The following is a 21,070-nucleotide window of genomic DNA, read 5'->3' on the forward strand; positions in this document are numbered from 1 at the left end:
CCAGGTTTTCTCAGTTCTAAAGCCAGCCTGTATCCTCCCAAAGCCCTACTACCTTCTGTCTAATGCTGAAGATCCTAGGGCTAGATGTCTCCCATATATTTGCACACGGGAACAATGGTTCCTGTATATTAGGGGCCTCCTCTCAGTAGGGCTGAGAGGAAGGTACTTCAGCATTTCTCTGCTGTCATGGCCTTACAGCTCAAATGTAAGGCCAGGCAGGATCTCCCTCAGGTCATAGTTCATGCTGACTTTTTGCCCCAAAGTTTATTTTTCAGTACTTTTTATCTCCAAGCTGATCTTTCACGGTAGATGGGGGATTTCTATCCCTCAGCACCTACTTATTATGTTATTTGACCAGTTTGACCAAAACCTCCCAATTTTCCCTCAACTGTCCCTCTAGCTTTGCCTTTGAGGTCAACTGCATAGGTTTGTTCAAATTACTTAAGACTGTTTCCCACGATAATCAGGGTAGGTAGAGTCAGGCATCCTGAAGTGTTATAGGGAAGTGGGGAAATCCTAAGCTCAAGTAGGACAAGAAGAATGGACATGACCATGGAAAGGTTATTTAAAAAAAAAAGAAAAAAAGGTTTACTTACCTTGCAAAGATACAGTTGTTACACAGACCAAGGAGACATGCGGACTCCTGCTGAGTCCTTGCACTTCTGTCTCCCTCTTTCCTCATGGAGACATACTCATAATGGCAGCTGTTACAGGCTCAGTGGAGAGAGGAAGCTGCTAGGTAGTCTGAGGAGGCAAAAAGCCATGCTTTTACTTACTAATAGATCTACAGAGGTGCAACACCAGGGTAAAATTTTCTACCATACTTGCAACAAGGAAACGTTTATGTTCTAATTGCTTACAGGGTGAAAGGCCTACTTGGTCAACTAGTTCCTACATGTATTTCACTAGTTCCCACATAACTTGAAATTCTGTGCCAAAATCTAGGGACTTCCCCTTGCACTTTGTGTGTAGATCCAACCATAGACCAACAGAGTTCCATACAAAACATCTCAACAGTGACCCAGTGCCTTTAAGTCCAAACTCCTTACCTCAGCATCCAAAGTCCTCAGGAACATCATGACCATCATTTCTGTGTTAGTAATTGGTTTTTCTATTTTGCTCAAAACCAAGTCCAGAAGAATAGTTCTCATTGCTTCCTTCACCTTAATGAAGGGTGAAATCATCAAGCCAAAAGTATTAGTTGCTTTGCTTGTAGAGAATTCAAATTCCCTGTTACTACACCATATAGACTCATGCAGAGGTCCATCCCTAAGGGATCTATCAGCAGTATCTGAAAAGCTATGGGAAAATGGGAAGATGTGCTACAAGAAAGAGCAAGAATTCTGATTTTCAAAATAGGACAATACAATCTGTACTCCATTGCCCATAGAATCTGACTTTGAAAATAAGCCAATAATGCCCAAAGTTTCTGATGAGGAGACATATGCTGAAGCATAAGGTCTATATAGAAGTTCTTTTAGACAAGATGGGGCACAAGAAGCCAAAAAGCAGACATTAGGACCAGCCATAGCCTCTTCAATCTGGATTCAAGACTCCACATCTCCAACTATTCTTGCCTGACCCGTCAGGAGGGCCTTTCTTCACACTGCAGTGAATGCACTGATCCTAGATCAGATGTCGAGTCTGCAACAAGAACTCTGGGACAAAGACATTGATTGGGCTTTTGCTCCATTCTTCAGCCAGAGAGTATAATGAACTTTTGGAAAGAAGGGAGAAAAGATTAGATAAATGTGAGTAGGTAGAATTTTTTAAAATATTTTTAATTCAAAACTTGACATGAAGAACATTTTCATAACACAGTAAAACGTAAGGAAAAGATTGTATATAAAACCATGAATGCTTTGCTTTTAGAAAATAAGCATGCATAGGTTCAACACATAACTTTCAAAACTGTCCTTTTATGTTTTCTTCTGAACATCTTTTGTCCTTTCTCCATTTAAAAATAAATATTTCAATGACCCTCTTTCTTTTTTGGTTATCACTATTGTTACCGCCCTCTTCTTCTTACCCACCCCTAAAATACTGGAGGGAAAAAAAACTAATAAGCATAATCATGAGAAATAAATCCACAGAGAGACTGTGTCTAAAAATTTTGTCTCATTTTGGTCTATCACCTATCAGGAAGTAACATGCTCCATCCTCATGTCCAGCTTGATCATAGTTCAAATTATACAATGACAACATTGCAGAAAAAAAAAAAAACTTGTTCTCCCAATTCTGCTTGTTTTTACTCTATTCAAACTCAAGATTCTCTGTCATCTTTTGTCATGTCTATGGCACAAAAACATCCCATTCCATTAATACACCAAACTTCTAGCCAGCCATTCCAGAATTGATGAACACTTGCTTATTTACTAGTTTTTGTTCCCCCCCTTCTTTTCTTTACACATATCCTCCAAAATCACTAAGTTTGTTTTATTTGCAACTATTCCCTTCCTGATATCATCCTTTCTCTTAACTATCTCTGCTTCCTGGTTGAATTTCATATATTTCTGTATCAAATTGTATGTGTCTAACCCTCCTTCCATTGGTTCAGATAAGAGAAGATTCATGTGATACCTGTTCCCCCCCACCCTTTCTCCTGTAGATCTATATACCCTCACCCCCACCAACTTTGAAAAATAGCAAGTCTTTACTCCCTAAACCTTCCTATATTAGTGTATTTTTTACCCTCCCTTCTCTCTCCCTTCTTCAACCTCTTGAAACAAAACCAATTCACTCCCAGATCCTGTTTTTTTCCCCCTCTAATTCCCTCAATATCCTTTGAAGACATTCAGGTTTTGAGGGGGCACTTAATTCTTTGGCCCCTATTACAATGTTATTATATTACAAAGTACCTTTCTATTGGTCAAGTAAACTTACCTTTCTGGTTTCTCTCAGCTTTTGTTTGCTTCTCAAATTTTCAAGCTGGTTCTGGTCTTTTCATCAGGAAAGCGTGTTTGTTTGTTTTTCATGAGAAGTACATGATTTCCCTGTTTGATTACACTCTGCTTTGCTGGGTAAGCTATTCTTGTTGTAAGCCTCTCTGTTTTGCTCTTCTGAACATTGTTTCCCACAATTTCCTCATTTAAGTAGAAGCTATTGGGTCTTGTGAGTTGTTCAGTCCAACTCTTTGTGACCCCATTTGGGAATTTCTTAGCAAAGATACTGGAGTTATTTGCCATTTCCTTCTCCAGCTCATTTTACAAATGAGGAAATTGAGGCAAAAAGGATTAAGTGACTTGCCCAGGGTCACACAACCCATAAGTATCTGAGGACAGATTTGAACTCAGAGAGGAGTCCTCCCGATTCCAGGCCTGGCACTCTATCCACTGCACCCAGGTATTCTCAGTTTCTTCTTTCTTCCTGATACATTGGTGAAGGAAGACAAATGATTCCTATGCAGCGCTGCACTTGCGGCAAAGTCAGCCAGTTACTCTAGTTCAGCAGTATAAGTGTCATGGGGCCTGAGTTTCAAGAGTGTCACTTTTTGCCTCTACCTGGAATTAATATAGGAAAAGATTCAAAATAAAACTTAAGTGTAATTTATTTCCAGGGTCCCCCCCCAAATGTGGGAAACCATTAACACCAACTTGCACACAAGTATTCAATGTATAACATAGGTACAATGCTAGATTCAGAAGAGATCCCAGAAACATCCGGTCTATCTTTCTCATTTGGTAGAAAGGAAACTGAGGTCCAAGAAGCCTGAGTAACGTAGGTAGGAAGCAAAGCCAGGATTTGAATCCAGGCTTTGACTCCAGATTCAGTGCTTTATCATGCCAGGATGCCTTCTAGGTAGGAAACAGCTTTTATTTGACCCTGCAGAAAAAGCATGACACTAAGGACTAATGGGATCCCATTAACAAGTTCAGAAACACAATAGCATACTAATATATATAATTTCTTGTTTCCTATTCCCAGCACAATTGGTCCTGGGTTACCAAAAACCAATTGGTCACTAAATGGGGAAAGTCTCAGGAGCCTGGATACACTTGATTGGTCTCAAGCAAGCACAAGGATTTGTTTTTTCTACTCATCTTCACAACTGTCATACTTATTTACCACAGCTAGTACTCCTGTCATGTTCCAGCTACTTCTTAGTTTCTACCTCAATTTAGGGAGGCCTCACCTCAGCTGCCTGTATTTGTCACTCACTTCAGGGTCTTTCCTTGGCATCCTTTTTTCCATACCTTTTCACTTGATTTCAGCTTTCATGGATGCAACTATTTCATTGCAGATGAATCTAAGACTTTTGGGACACCCTGTAGATCTTAATGCAGTTTTAGGCTGTAATAGCTTAAATAACTTTAATAGCTTAAAATGGCACTAAGACTTTTGGGACACCTTATATTTGGCTTTTAAAGCCTTTAGAAACCTGGCCCTTCTTACCATTACAGCTTTCTTACATTTTCTTCCCCTCCATATAACCTATGATGCCACAGCATTGGTTTTCTAACTGTTCTTTGCACAGGACACTTCAACTCCCAACGTAAAAATGCTCTTGCTCTTCATTTCAGCCTGGATGACTTTAAGATTCAGTGCAAACACAACCTTTTGCAAAAGGCCTTTCTTAGTCCCTCTTCCCCCCCTCCCCAATCCCATGTGTGTAGTTCTTTGCCTTTCATCTTCCCCATCAGAATGGGAGCTTGAGGGCAGGACTCCCATTTTTGTGTCCAGAACCAGAGAAAAAAGTTAAAATACCAAAAAATCCATCCTTCACCTCATGAAACAAACCCCCCAAAAGAGAGTCCCAGGAATATTCTAGCCCAAAGTCCTGAGCTTTCTGACCCAAGAGGGAAAAAATGCTGCAAATACCCAGAAAGGAGTAGTTAAACATGACAAGATCCACAGTCAGGATCCTGCTTATTGAAGTACAAAGTTATTCAGAGAGTTCATTAATGGTAGACAGTCAGATGACCTTATTTATTAGACTTGATGAAATTAGACTGCACTGTCTAGGGTACACTTTGTACAATACCAACAAATTACATAAAAGGTGGCAACTTATCAATAACCGCCAAGATATTCACTTCTGCAAGAGGATTTATTTCATCAGCCAATATTAAAGAGCAAAGTAATGATATTAAATTTCTAGAAGAAATGATACAGGAAATAAAATAGAAATAGAGGCTCTGGAATGAACAATCGGAAGGAAAACAAGTGTCTTAGATGATAATAGTTCACAGTAAAAAAAAAAAAAAAAGCATCGTTTCTCATCGAGATAGCCAAGGTTAAAAAGAAAGAAAAAGAAATTGCAAACAAGGCTGTCTGGTCATGTAGCAGCCTATTTTCGCCATGTCAAACTGAGCTTGGGTTATAGACAACTCTCTAGTTCAGCTGCTTGCTATAGTCTGGTCCCTTCTCAAACTCATCCAGTTTTAATAACTACTGATATTCTTCTCTCCTCCTTTGGTTCTCAGTTTACCTTACCCTTATTTAGCAACTGCCATCACTAGCTATGCTCATACTAACTTTCCATAAGAACACCTTCCCTATCTCCTCTCTATGCATGTGACCTGGTAATATGGAGAAGAGGGGGACCATGGTAATTCATGCAAAATGCTATGGTGTCCTTGTTGAATATCCTATGTATGCTATGGCTAAGTAAACCTTTTAACTTTGAAGGGACCTACACAGTTCTCATTTTGTTTCAACATGAAACCTTAACAGAGGGCTGGGCTGATCAACTAATAAAATATGAGCAAGAGATTAGAATAATGATGACAAAGGCAAATACTTTTGACGATAGTGATGGATATTAAATCCATGTTTGGGAGGTGGTAGGGAGTGAGGGGGATGGGTAATATTAAAAAATATTTCTTCTCCAATGATGGAGATTAAGGTACCAGATATGCCAACTCTCTTTATAACAATCCTGTGTGGTCCACATGAGGAAGGTAGATGGTATCTTGAAGCTTGCCTCAACTGCTAAGGCAGTCACTACAGCCACTCCTGACCAAATCAACACTTGGATCCTGACAGCGAGGCCCAGGGTGAGTGGTATAACCTCCAGCCCCCTTCTATTCCCGTGGCTGCAATATGTAAACAATAGCTCCCTTTCACCTGGGAAAAAGTGCACTACAACTTCATGGTTCTTCCCCAAGGACTACCTCAACTTTTCATAGTGCCAAATTCTCATGTGCAGGGATGTAAAAGAAGCTGCCCTTCCCAAGGGCATTGAGGTATACTACTACTCTGGTGACAGTGCTGATCAGGATAAATGGGGTGACATTAGCAGAGGCCCTGGATTAGATGGTAACCTTTATGAGGGAAAATGGGTGGGAAATCAACCTTAAACTCCAGTCTCTTTGGTGAGGGTGGGGGAATTAGGTGGGGAAAACCTAGAGGACTCCCGGCAGTCTGTAATAAGCTACTACCACATTTGATACTTCACAATCTGAAAAGAAAGCTCAGATGCTTTGCTCTTGTGGTTTGAGAGAATTCACAATTCCTACATGGGTTTCATTTATTTATTTACCAACATTCACTTTTGTAAGTTTTGAGTTCCAAATTTTTTTCTTCCTCCCTCCCCAAGAGGACAAGCAATTCGATATAGGCTGTCTATCAGGCCTGCACAACCTGTGACCCTGCAAAGCTAGCTGGAGAAAAATGTAGAGGAAATCCTTTGGCATGCCACAAGCAGCCCACAGGTTATGTAGGCCTGCAATACATGTACAATGATATTAAACATTTCCACCTTACTCATGTTGTGAAAGAAGAATCAGAACAAAAGGGAAAAACTATGAGAAAAAAAATTAAAAAAATAAAAAATAGTATGCTTCAATCTACAGAGTCCATAGTTCTTTGTCTAGGTGTGGATAGCATTTTCCATCATGAACCTTTTGGAACCATCTTAAATCATCGTATTGCTAAGAAGAGCCAAGTCTATCAAAGTTGATCACGGCACAATGTTGCTGTTATTGTGTACAATATTCTCCTGTTTCTGCTCACTTTGCTCAGCATCAGTTCGTGTTAAGTCTTTCCAGGTTTTTCCTGAAATCCACCTGCTCATCATTTGTTATAGCACAATAATATTCCATTACATTCATATAACACAACGTGTTCAGCCATTTCCCAGTTGATGGGCATCCCCTCAATTTCCAATTCTTTGCCACCACAAAAAGAGCTGCTACAAATATTTTTGTACAAATAGATCCTTTTCCCTTTTTTATGATCTCTTTGGGATACAGACCTAGTATGTTATTGCTGGATCAAAGGGTATGCAGAGTTTTATATACCTCTGGGCATAGTTCCAAATTGCTCTCCAGAATGGTTGGATCAGCTCACAATTTCACCAACAATGCATTAGTGTTCCAATTTTCCCACATCTTCTCTAACATTTATCATTTTCCTTTTTTTTTTTATCATATTAGTCAGATAGGTATGAGGTGGTACCTCAGAATGGTTTTAATTTAGTTAAATTTCTCTGATCAGAGATCTAGAGCATTTTTTCATATAACTATAGATAGCTTTAATTTCTTCACATGAAGACTGCCTGTTCATATCCTTTGACCATTCATCAATTGGGGAATGACTCGTATTCATATAAATTTGACTCAGTTCCCTATATGTTTTAGAAATGAGGCCTTTGTCAGGAACGCTGGCAGTAAAAATTATTTCCCAGCTTTCTGCTTTCCTTCTAATGTCGGATGCATTGGCTTTATTTGTGCAAAAAACTTTATTTAATGTAATCAAAATCATCCATTTTGCATTTCATAATGTTCTCTCTCTCGTTTGGTCATTAAACTCTTCCCTTCTCCATAGATCTCACAGGTGAACTATTCCTTGCTCTAATTTGCTTATGGTATCACCCTTTATGTCTAAATCATGTACCCATTTTGACCTTACCTACGTGGGTTTCTTGAAGGTGCCTACTTATCCAGAAAGTCCACCTCTCTCAAATGCGGCCTTCCAGGCTACAGTCCTGACAGACATGTTCCAAGTATGTATATTCCCCCTGCCACAGAAAAGTAAGCTCACTGGTGAGAAAGAAGCTTATCTAACTTTCTATCCTGAATCTTTCCAGAGAGTATACTGAGACTTCCTCTGACTTTACCACTCAGCTCCAAACCAAACCAAATTGGAAAGCGTACCGGACCTGGATTTAAATCCTACCTGCGCTGCTTAGTTTTTATATGATGTTGGGCAAATCCTTTTCACTGCCCCCAGGGCCTATTTCCTCATGAGGAAATGAGCAGATTGGACTCAAAGGCCTCGGAGGTCCATTCTACACCTAAAATATTTGATCCAGTATTGACTAGTCCCCATCTTCCCCTTACCTATACGTGATAGTGCTCATCTGCTGTCCTCGTCCAGAAGATCAGGGCATCTAGCCATCTGCTTTGCTTAAGTGACACCTGAAAAAAATTCGGCCTCTATTCATTGTAGAAATCCGATTGTCAAACACCAAGCCTACGTCCCGGACACAATCAAATCAAAATCACCATTGAATGCTAGTGAGGTATGAATCTTTGGTCCGTACTTACACAGAGAGTTCTCGTGGCTCAGTCATAGGCTGCCCACCACATTCTACTCCCTCACACCACTTCTTTTTTTCTCAGATCCCTTTGGTCCCCTTGGACTCAGACCTTTGATTGTGCCTTCTCCCTTGGTTTCATTGTTAAAAAGTTACCCTTGACGTGAGATATTCCTGAAGTTTGTAGAAACCTGGCTCTTCCCAAGACAGATTCTTGACCACCTACGTACTCCACTACTAGACGTTCCTTCATATGTGTTCACTAGGTCTCAGTGCTAAGGGCAACCCAGAATCCCAGTTTACTCTGACCCTTGGCCTACCACCCTTTCCCAAAGAGAACATATTGGGGACCATTAGCCTTACTGCTCCATCCTCCAGGGTCCATGGGGGCCTTACTGTCTGCCCCGCTTCTCTGCCTACCAAACCCTATGTATCACCAGCCCTCCATCTGCTGTGATTTGAACTATTTTTTTTCCTTTGTTGTCTCCCTTAATTAGACTTTGATCTCCTAGCCAGGAGTGGGGAACCTGATGCCTCAAGGCCACAAGTAGCCTTCTAGGTCCTTGGGTGTGGCCCTTTGACTAAATCCAAACTTCACAGAACAAACCCCTTTAATAAAAGGATTTGTTCAGCGAAACTTGGACTTGGCCACACCCATGGGGCCTTGAGGCAACAGATTCCCCACCCTGTGGACCTAGGCAATCCTTGATTCACTATTTGTATTTAAATACTTAAACAGAGTTAATAATAAATGCTTGTCCATGACCCCAAGTATTTCACCTGCACAATCCATAATTCAAATTCCTCAGACTCAAACTTCCTAACCTATCCTCTTTCCCTTTGTCTCACCCCTCCCGAAACCATTCTTCAATTTTACTGCAGCCTATAGTCACTACTTCATCTGATTTCCTAGGCCCTCATTGATCCGGTCTCATTTTTCTCCCTTCAGAATCCTGAACATTTAGTTAACTAGTTTAAATCTTTCTAAGTCCCAACTCTGGATCATAGGAGAATAAGGTACATGCTGGAAGGACCTTGAAGCCCATTAAGTTTGTCAACAGGCAATCACAACTTCCCAAAACTTACAAGAAAAACTAGGTTTATTACGAGAGAAATGAATATGTACACGGAACCCTAAGTAAGTGCAGAGAGTTCAAGATCCAAACAGAAGCTTGCAAATTTATGAAATTTCAACAAAGAGAGGAGAAACACATCTCCACCTACATGCGAGTGGCAGGGGAGGGGAAATCATGAATAATTAAGATGGCAAAAGCAGCATTCTTTTCTCGTGGGAACTGCTAGACTATGAAGATATGTTCCACTTATCTGTAAGGGTCCCAGATGCACAACCAGTTTCTCAGTCTGGTATAGACTGACTGGCACTAGGTAGTCTAGCTTGAGGTGCAAACAACAAATTATATTAGCTCAGGGCGGGCTTAGTCCTCAATATGTTCAGGGCCTCCTGCATACTCCGGGATCCAGTGTTTCTGGAAAATACAGTAACTCAAAAAGATAAGTTCAGGGGACCTCTTAAACATTCCTTAACAAGTTCAACCCCTATAAGTTCTGACGTGGTTTAGGGGTGCTAGGCCCCTAAAAATGTCAGAGGACAGGGTGATTTTGCGGTCTTTCCAGTCAAGTGGCAAAATTTTATTGTGACGTTAGAGTGCATAAAGTTCTTAGGGAATCTGCAAATTAATGAGACTGATGCTGGTTGGTTTTCCTCTGTTCTCGGAGAGGACCAAAATGACATCACTATGCTAGAGTCAAGTTACGGTGCGTCTGACTGGTTGATCAGACCAATACGAGCTCAGAATGGTCCATAGGAACATTTTGAGTGGATTCTCTAAGTTTGCACATCTTGCATTTCTTTTGAGCTACTTCAATTTTGCTTTGCTTGTAGAGCACAGCACCTTCTGATGAAGGATGTCACGCTGAGCGATTCTGTGCCAGTGTCTCCCATGTCACACAATCAATTCCAAAGTTAAGAGACCCCTTTAGAGGGTCCTTGCATCACTTTTCCTGACCACCATGTGAACACTTGCCTATGTGAGTTTTCCATAAAATAGTCTTTTTGGCAAGCATATGTTTTGCATTTGAAAAATGTGGCCAGCCCACAGAAGTTGCGCTCTCTGCAGTAGAGTTTGAATGCCTGGCAGTGTAGTTTGAGAAAGGACCTCAGTGTCTTGTATCTTATCCTGCTAGGTAATCTTCAGAATCTTCCTTAGACAATTCAAATAGAAGCGATTTAGTTTCCTGGCGTGGTGCTGGTGTACAGGTTTCAAAGGCATACGACAATGAGAGCAGCATGATGGCTCTGTAGATCTTCAGTTTGGTAGTCAGTCTAATACCTCTTCTCTCCCACACTTTCCTTCAGAGCCTCCCAAACATTGAGCTAGTTCCGGCAATGCATGTATCAATATATGAATGTGTACATCCCTGGAAAGTACACTACCAAAGTAAGTGACCTTATCCTCAGCATTCAAAACTTCTCCATTTGCTATAACTGATAGTTCCATGTATGGATGGTATGGTGGTGGCTGATGTGGCACTCGTGTTTTCTTGGTGTTCATTGTTAGGCCAAAATTAGCACAGGCAACAGAGAATTGATTCATACTTTGTGAGCTCAATGCAATCTCTGAAGCTGAGATGCAACAATCATCTGCAAACAAAGTCATGCACCAATACTCCCTTCACTTTGGTCTTGGCTTGTAGCTTTATCAAGCTGAAGAATTTACCATCAGTGTGGTAACTGACCTTCATGCCATGTTCATCCTCATTTAAGGCATTTAACAACATGACTGAAAACATCATGCTAAAAAGCATGGGAGCAAGCATATAACCTTGTTTCACTCCATTGGTGACTGGGAAAACATGAGAGCATTGTCCATTATCCAGAACCTGGGCAAGCATACCATCATGAAACTGATGTACAACACTGATGAACTTCCCCTGGTGACCAAATTTTGACATAATTTTCCATAAGCCCTCACAACTGACAGTATTATCAAAGACCTTGTACGAGGATGATGTTAAAGCTTATACAGAAAAAGCGGCAGTGAAAAGAATGCCAAGTATGCTAATTAGGTGGTTTGGGGTAGGATTAAGGAATAGTTAGTCTGCAAAGGAATATGCAAGAAGTCCAGATGCCTTTGGCACAGGTGCCAGTGGTCTAGACTTGTGGAATGTATGGGGAAAATTCATGGAGTCAACAGAGATAGCTCTGAAGGGAGAAAAATAGCTCTGTTCACACAAAGGGTTGCCAGAAGCATGGTCCTTGGATATCAGGCACCAGAGACAGGGTCCTTGGACAAGCACCCCTGTGCCTGCACTGATAGCTTTTATCTGAGGAATCACAGGATCAGGTCTGTATGTGCCTGCAACAAGGAAAGAATTTCTCATAGGAGCCCACTGAGACACTGGGTTGCTTCCAGAGACATTGTCTTTTCCTTTTGGGGTCAGGTCCCATCATGCCACTATTTCCCCCCTCAAACAAGTGGGACCCAAAATCTTTTGAGGCAAAGGGCTAAGGTGTCTCAGCTTCTGAAACTGCTTCCTGCTAGCAAGGGGCATAGAGCTGTCCCTGCCTCAAGGGGTCAGACTTCAGAACCTGGTTAACTCTCCAGGTCCAGTGGGTTAGGGGTCTTCAACTCAGGCAAAGGTTGGTATGCAGCCTGAGCAGTCATCTGGAAGTTGATGATTTGGAGCCTGGAGGAGACAAATCTGGTAAGGAGGTTAAACAAACAAGGGCCAAACAGGAGTAAAAAGAGTATGAACAGGAGCAGAATGAGTATGCGGGCTGGTAGAGAAAGGAGCCAGGATTCCCATGAAGAAGATGGTTTTGGGACACTGAGATTATCATAGGCTTCTTGCACCCAACTAGCCTTTTCCAGAATATGGTCAGTAGGGATTTCTACCTACCAAGAATTGTTGATGTACATACATCAAGAGGTATTGACTGGGCTCAGATTCTTAAAATCTAGCCAATAGCTCACTAATGTTCAGACTCCTTAAGAGTCTGCCCAATGTGACGGCTGTTCTAATAAACCCTGTCTTTGGCTGAAAGAAGGCTTGGGTCGAATTCTTTCAGGCAGGACCCATGTGTTGTGATTTTGGCATCCCAGGACCCCTAAACTTCAATATTTTGGTGGCCTGTATGGTGAAACTGCATCACCCCAAGTTCTTCTCCAGCCAAGACTGGAAGGTATGTAAGCCCCCTCTCCCCCTTTCTTGCTCTGCAGTTAGGGTCACTCCTCCAAGCACCAAGGCTTGGAGGTGCTTTTCAGGCACACTTACTCGGCCGTCTCACACTCAGCCTGACGTTCTCAGGCTCTCGGGTCCACTGGATCAGTTTGAGGCCCTGGACCTGGATACATATTTCACAGCATAGAGGACAAGGACAGACATCCTATCTGGAAGCGTATGCCCAATTCTATCAATTCTCTCGGTGCTAGGGAATTGGGGAAAACTGCAGTTGCTTTTTGGTTCCCTGAGGCTTACTTACTCCCTTCCTTCTACACCTCTGAATCCTCCTTCATGGAGGTTACAGGGAAAAGCTAAAACAGCTAAAAATATCTTGGCAGATTCTGGAGATTTTGTGATCATTAAGGAGTTTTGAAACTCCTCCTTATAACCCCGGTCACTCTTTTCTCCCACTCCCTTCCGTTGACTCAAGAGGGTATCTGTTAACCCCTCTCATAGGGGAGGAATTTCACCCTTTACCCCTCACCTTTGATTTCCCTCTATGCCCCTTGCCAGCAGGAAGCAGTTTCAGAAGCCAAAACCTTTGCCCCTTACCCCAAAAGAATTTGGGTCCCATTTGTTTGAGGGGGGAATGATGAGGATGGGATCTAGACCCCAAAAAGGAAAAACTTTGGACTTTCCCACACGGCCAAATCTCTGCTGTTCCCCTGTAAGGGAAACTGAGGAGATCCTCCCCAGCCCCTTGAATGACCGCCTCATGACCTGACATAAGGAATGTAATTTAAAGTTAGTATGCATGACTGGGAGCACCAAGGGAATAGAACATCAAAGAACAAACTATGTTATCAGGACGGAACAACTCTTATCTCAAGGAAAACATGGAAGTGCTCAAGGATCTGGCCCATCCTTGGATACGTACATAAAAAATAGGCATCTGGAGCTTTGGCCAAGTTCCACCTTTGTTCTAAGGTTGTTTTCCCATGGTTTACATAGATATAAAAAGGGCCATTTGGGAAAGGGACTTTTGGAAGTCATTGCTTCGGAGATGGGGATGCCTACTCTGTCGAGTTTCCCAACCAGGACCCTGATGACTGTCTCCCGAAGTCTCCAGGTTGCTGTGTCAGGTGTTGAAGCTCCACCTGGTTGGTGATGTATCTGTTCTTTCTAGTTTTATTTCTATTCTTTCTTTGTTCTATTTTGATTATCATTCACTGGATTGTATGCATAGGTACATTATTTTCATTCCTATTTCTCTGTCCTCCTAAGCATAATCAAATAAAGCCAATTACTTGTTAAGTTTGTATCCAGTAGGAGTCATTATGTCTCAAGATTCAAACCTAAAGTGAAAGTACTGCGCAGTCTGTAATCCTTTTAGATTACAGCCCCTGAATCTATAATCCCATCAACTGGCCTTTCATTGTGACAAAACCCAATCTCCCAATTCTCCATTAGCCTTCACCTAGCCTAGCCCTCCATTGTCTTACCTCCCCCTGTGGCCACTTCCCACTCTTAATCTTATCTAGGCTCCATTCTCACTTGGACACACGGTCCAGGTCCCTGGTGTACTGTTACCTCAAAGCCCCCTCCCCAGACTACTTGGCCACTCCTAGATCCCTCCCATAGTCTCTGTATATAAGGTCCATCTTGTCTCCATTAAGAGGCTCAGATTCTTAGAATCTAGCCAATGGCTCACTAATGTTCAGACTCCTTAAGAGTCTGCCCAATGTGACGGCTGTTCTAATAAACCTTGTCTTTGGCTGGGAAAAAAAAGAGGTATTGACCAGTGCATGTATACCCCTGCTAGAGGCAAGCAGATAGCCCAGGGCTATTCTGTTATATAGGACCACATTTGCTAGAGAATCCAAAGACTGCTGGATTTCTGTCTGGTTTGCCAATTGATGAACAGTCTCTAAGGTTAGAGAGAATAAGTTCATGTTGTAGATGACCCCACCAGGGCATGAGATACTCTGTTCCCTTTTTACCAGACCAGAGAACATTTCCCCAGAATCCTCATTTTGCCCTTTTCAAGGTGGTAGTCTTGGGCTTTGTGACACTGAAAATGGAAAGGGGGGGTGGTTAAAATCCAAGGGTACACACCCCAAGGTCCTTGCAAGGTGTTAAACACTGGGCAGCCAAGACAGAAGTTCCGGGGTCTTCTCATGTGGTAGCGTTTCATTTCACTTCTTTCCCAGAACCTTCACCACTTGGCCCACCCATCCCACAAAAGAAGGTAGAGCCTTTGAGGGCACAGATGTGGCCAGTTCATAAGGAGCTCTGTGTATAGATGCCCTGAGGATAGAAGTGGGTGCACATTAAGCTCCCAGGCAAGAGGGATGTTCTCAAGAGATCAATAACCAGAAGGGGCTGTGGTACTGCAAATTAATTTAGAAGTAAAGTTCAGGGGCAGTTAGGTGGTGCAGCGGATAGAGCAGCAGTTCTCCTGATGTCAGGAGGACCCGAGTTCAAAACTGGCCTCAGATCAAATACTTAACACTTACTAGCTGTGTGACCCTGGACAAGTCACTTAACCCCAATTGCCTAAAATAAATAAATAAATAAATAAAAATAAGAAGTTTAAAAAGGGAAAGCCTACTAGGAGAGTAACAGGAGGTATATAGTCATAGGTCCAAGTGGGAAGTACTCCCTCAGCACAATTGGTGCAGCGAGCTGAGATGAAGTTCCAGAGGCACTTATCACTAGTAGTATCCATAACAGGTAAGTACAGGTCGAAAGGCCAGCAGAAACATTTACAAGCCCTCCCTCAATAGGGCAATGTATTAACCTGGCAGTGGCTGCAGAGCTTGTCTCCCAAGCAAGGGAATATTCCCTGGTCAAGATGAAAAGATAGCCCACGAAGGAGTGGCCAGCACAAATGGGATGGTAAAAATCTGAGATCATGTTAGAAAGGGAGGCTCCTGCAAAAATTGCATCTGGTAGGAGATGAGGGGTGCCCTGTGGGTGTGAGCGGCATACCCAACAATCCTGGACTCCTCCCCCCCCACCTGAATTTCCCAGTTTAACTAGGGAGTTATCCTCCCACTCTTGGGGGCCAAGCGAGCTCAAGGCATCAGGGAAAAGGAAGAAGGGAACTAATGTTATCATTGTCAGCACAGAGGAAATGATTCCAAGAGAAAGAGAGAAGGCAACTGTTCTGAAGGAAGTGAAAGACGTCCATGGCAAAGCCAAAACATAAGAGAAGCAGGACACGCACAATTTCACCTCCTTCCATCCACCTGCCCATTGGAGAAGGCCAGGGACCTTCCAAACAGTAGCTTGAAGTCCTCCATGGGTTCACAGGTATATACCGGAGTCTCTGACAAGGAAGCAAGAGGCGACACTGGTTTGATCCTAGAATTATGAGTACAACTGAGGAGGCCCTCAAGTTTTACTGTTGTGGGAATGGCTAGTATGACTTGGTAAAGTCTCTTCCAGTTTACATCTAATTGTTCTCCCTTTTGGGTTTTCCATGACTTTAAATATACCCAATATTCAGGTTGTACTGGAGTAGGATTCTCCTTTTCATTGCAAAGAGGTTTTGGAAGATGCTTGTTGGCATATTCTGTTAAGGCATTCCTGACTGCTCCTGAGTTGCAAATTGGATGACCAAATGCTGTTCTGGGTCTACAAGGATGTCAGAGGTTAGAAAGACCCTCCTATACAGGGGTTCAAAGGGGCTAAGCTTAGTATTTCCTGAGGTCTAATGTGGACTCTGAGCAGTCCACTCAGGAGGTTTTACCTAATCCTAGAGAATCTCTGTGCACAGCTTAGTAAGGACCTGCTTGAAGGTACGATTCATTTTCTCTACTTCTCCAGAGGGCTGAGGATGCTAGGCAGAATGAAGGCGATAAGTGATTTTTAAGTACCTCTGCCACAGCTCAAGTTATTTGTGAAGTGAAGGCTGGGCCATTTGCACCCTACCTGCTTTGGTTTGCCCAGCTCTTTAATCTCCTTTAATAGGAACTTTGATACCTCTTGAGCCTTTTCAGTTCTTCAAAGAAAGGCTTCTACCCAATTAGTAAAGGTGTCAAAAACAAAAAACAAAAAACAAAAAAAAAAACAAAAGGAATTTGAAACTCCTGCACGGGGGCATATGTGTAGTCTATCTGCCAATCTTCACCTGTGTAGGTACCCCTCCTCTGAACAGGTTTTAAAAGAGGAGGAGGTCTGATTGCCCCTTCAGAATTTACCTGGGTACAAGTTGGGCAAGCCAAACAGACTTGCCAGATGATTTCTCCTACCTTACTGCCAGTGAAAATAGGCTTTATTAGAGACTGGAGGACATTCTTCCCTAGGTATGTGGCCTGGTGTAAGCCAAAAAAAAGCTTCCACTGGCTTTTCCTCTGGGATAAGTTGTCTAAAACCACCCAGAGGGAGAAAGAAAGTATCCCTTTTCCTTAGCAAGGCCCTGTTCTTGAGGACTGTAGGAAGGTATGAAGGAATCAGGGAGCTGTGGGAGTAAAGGAGCCAGTACAGTTGGCTGGTGGGCAGCATTCTTTACTGCAGAGTTGGCCAGGCAATTTCCCACACCCTCATTTGTTTGCCCTTTCTGGTGGCCTTTGCAAAATATAACAGCTATCTTGGATGGTCTCTGAACAGCTTAGAGGAGATATAAGATTTCCTGTGCATGTTTGATAAGGGAACTCTTTGCTGTCAAATAGCCTCTTTCCTTCCAGATTGCCCCATGGGTATGTAGAACATGGAAGGCATATTTTGAATCAGTAAAAATATTCTCCCTTTTATTTTTCCCCCTAGCTGTAGGGTTCTTGTGAGTGCTATCAATTCCACCTTTTGGCCACTATGGTATGGTGGAGGCTGACCACTGCATACCTTGCTCTCTTCACCCCTTGTTCAACCCATCCATATACCACTCTGCCTCTGGATTAGAAAGAGGAAGATTCTGAAGATCAGGTTGATTAGAATAGACTGAGTCTAAGGTCTAAAAATCATGCACTAGAGCATCTGAGCGGGCGTTGTCTGGGAGGAGGGTTGCTGGGTAGAGAGTGTGGCACACTCAGAGAGTTAGATCAAGGGTATCTAAGAGCAAGGCCTGACATTTAGTGAGCCTGCCAATAGCCAGCCACCAATGACCTTTTGCTTCTAGTGTGCTTTGAACCTGGTTGGGAGTCAGAACTTCCAAGGATTGGCCAAGTGTAAGTTTAGAGGCTTCCTCAATTAAAATGGCCTTTGCAGACACTACCTGAAGGAGGCACAAAGGCCATCCAGCAGCCAGAGTCTAATTGTTTTGAGAAGAAGGAAACTGGCCTGGAGTCAGGTCCTAGGGACTGGGTTAGGACTTCTAAAGCCTGGCCTCTCCTTTCATCAACATACAGAATGAAAGATTTGTCCAGATTGGGTAGAGATAATGCTGGAGTGGTGGTCAGTTCAGTTTTCAAGGTCTCCAAAGCCTTAGTCTGGTCAGGACCCCATTCCAGAGGTAATGAGTCGGAGCCTTGAGTAGAGTCAAAGGGGTTTAGCATTAAGACCAAAACCGAGGATCTCATCCAAGTCTACAAAATCCAGCCATGCCTAGAAAGGTGCAGAGTTGCTTTTTAGTAGCTGGAACAGAGATAGACAGGACTGCTCGTTTCCTCTCTGATATTAAAGAATGAGAGGTGGGCATAGTTTATGGTCCAGATACTTTATGACTTGACACACTATTTGGACTTCGTTCAGAGAGGCCTCAAGTGCCCAAGAAATTAAGAGCTCCTGTGGCAGCAGCCAGAGAAGCCTCCTGAGTGGGGCTACAAATGATAATATCATCCACATACTGAATTAAACTATTGATAGTTTCAGGTCCCTTAAATCTTTTCCTGACCAAATAGATGGCAGCTATCCCAAAAACCTTGGGGCAAAACTGTCCATGTTAGTTGGCATGTATTTTGTTTTCCAATGGGTGTCCATTCAAAGGCAAAAATAAATTTCGAGTCTTTGTGAAGGGATAAAGAAAAAAGCATTGTTGAGATACAGGGTAGAAAACCACTGGGTATCTTCAGAGATTTGCATACTAAACTCACTCAGATTAGGGTGTATGGAGTGGATAAGAACAGTCTCATCAATGGCCCCAAGGTCTTGAACCATGTGATACTCCCTATTGGGCTTTCTTACAGGACAGATAGGGGTATTGCATGGGGACTGGCAAGGGGCAAGGATTCCATGCTTAAGGAATTTCTCAATCAGTAGTTGCAGTCCCTTCTGGGCCTCACGCTTAATTGGACATTGGTGCTGGTGAGGGAACATATTAGGGTCTTGGAGGCAAATGACGGCTGAGGTGGCATGAGTAGGTCATCCAGGAATACCCTAATCCCAAACAAGCAGCTCGACTGTCTCCCACACTTCTGGGGGAACATGGGGAGGGGTCTGGTAAAAGAGGCTAAAGAGAGGGAAGGCTTAACTAGAGAAAATTGGCTGCCCAATTTCACTATCAGGTCCCTCACCAACAAGGGGGCAAGACAAGAGGAGAGGATAAGGAAAGAGTGGTTAAACAACAGATCCTCAGACAAGCAGGGTTGGGGTATGTCTCTCAACAACCCTTAAGTTTCGCTTCAATGGCCATGACCCAATGGCTAGGAGGACAGGTAGGGCCAGAGTGCTGGAGTAGGATAGAAAGTGGCTCCTGTATCTATCAAAAAGTTGATAGGCTTACCTACCACATTAATGTCACCCAGGGCTCAGCCGTGAAGCCAGGGGTAGAAGCCTGGCTGAGTCCCAAGCTACCCCCCCACAATCACTCAGAGTCCTGAGAAGACTGGAGGGTGGTGTACTAGAGGAGGCGGCTCGACCATCCTTCCCACTCTGAGGACCATCCCTCCTCCGTGCCCCCCTTGCTTACATCTTGGGCATGGTCCTGGGGGCTTCCTCCAAAGAAGTGGGTCCCTTATGAGACCAGTGGCCCTCCTTATGGCACTTGAAACAAGTTTCCCCATTGCTCAATTCGCAAGGAGTGTCACTGGGGGTACCAACTCTGGCAACAGCCAGAAGCTGAGCCTGTTTTTTGCTCCTAGCCCTGCCCTGCAGTCTTTATCTTCTGCTGCAACTAGGTCTCTGTTGTTAAAGACTCCAAAGGCCATCTCTAATAATTGGTCCGGAGGTGTTTGGGGTCCCATTATCAATTTCTGCAGTTTCCTCCAAATATCTGGGGCAGTGACTAACGAAGTACCTGCCAAGGATGGCGGCGAGGAGAGGAATGACCAAGACTAGTGTACTTTTTTGAGAGTTTCCACCAGCCAGCTCTGGAAAAGGGCAGGGGTTTTTGTCAGCTCCCTGAGTGATCTCTTTAAGCCTCTAATAGTTCACTTGCTTCTTAATCCCCTTTTTCATGCCTTCCAACGGGCACACTGACATATGGCCTCTCTTTCCCCTATCCTCATTCTTTTGGTAAGCCCATTCAGGGTTGGCAGTAGGGACAGCAGTAGCTCCTGGAGGGCACTTTGTGGGGGAATACAGAGCCAAATCATACTCCTTGATCCCAGAGTCTCATTTTACCTCGATGGTACAACAGTGAGGAAGAGAAAATTAAGGTCTCCCCAAGAAAGCTCGAATTGAAGGAGACATCTCTAAAGCCCTTGATGAACTTGGTAGGGTTTTCAGAGTACCAACGCAGTTTCACTTTAACTTGGGAGAGTTCTGACATTGAGAAAGGGACATATACTCTAATTGTTCCACCTAGAGAGATGGCTACTCCCCTTAAAGGAGAGCCCTGAGGGAGTGGTCGAACCAGGGGCTTGGGAAGGAGAGAGGTAGGGAGTCCCGATTCTCATGAGGGAGAGGCTAGGGGCAATTGGGAAGCTGAGGCTGGCTGTTAAGCCAAGTGGGAAGAATAATCCCATAGATGTAGGAGCAGGGACTGCTGGGAAATTGAGTTCTGCTGTGAGGTTGGAATGGAAGGCTTAGGGGGCTAATGAACAGGAGGACCCAGCGCATAAAGGGGAGGATCCTCTCACCAGGAGCTTTGAGGTGATAAGGGTTAGCCAGTACCAGAGCAGAGGGAGCAGTTGGAGCTACAGGAAGAGGAGGTGGAGGTGGTGGTGAAAGCACTCTAGGAGCCTAAGCTCTGGGCACCAAAAGAAGGGAATCATCATCCAGGATATCAAGTTGGTTTCTATTTCCCTTTGGTGCAGTAAATTTAGCTAAAAGTATCCTAGGATGTTGCTGCAGGGTGGGACTTTGGGAAAGGGCCATAAAAGCCTGAACATATGGGACATCAGTCCATTCCCTTCATGGTAGCAGAATAAATAAAGCTGTAAGAGAATATTATATGTTGTAGGGACCCCAAAATAGGCCAGGTGTCTTCGTCCTCTAGGTTATACTGAAGCCAAACTATATCACAAAAAACATACAAAACACACAAGGCGTTCCTTTTTGAGGTCTTGGGAAAGATCAAGCTTTTTC

The sequence above is a fragment of the Vombatus ursinus genome, unplaced genomic scaffold (genome assembly GCF_900497805.2).
Source record: "Vombatus ursinus unplaced genomic scaffold, bare-nosed wombat genome assembly UNPS02014852.1, whole genome shotgun sequence".
NCBI classification, from domain to species: Eukaryota; Metazoa; Chordata; class Mammalia; order Diprotodontia; family Vombatidae; genus Vombatus; species Vombatus ursinus.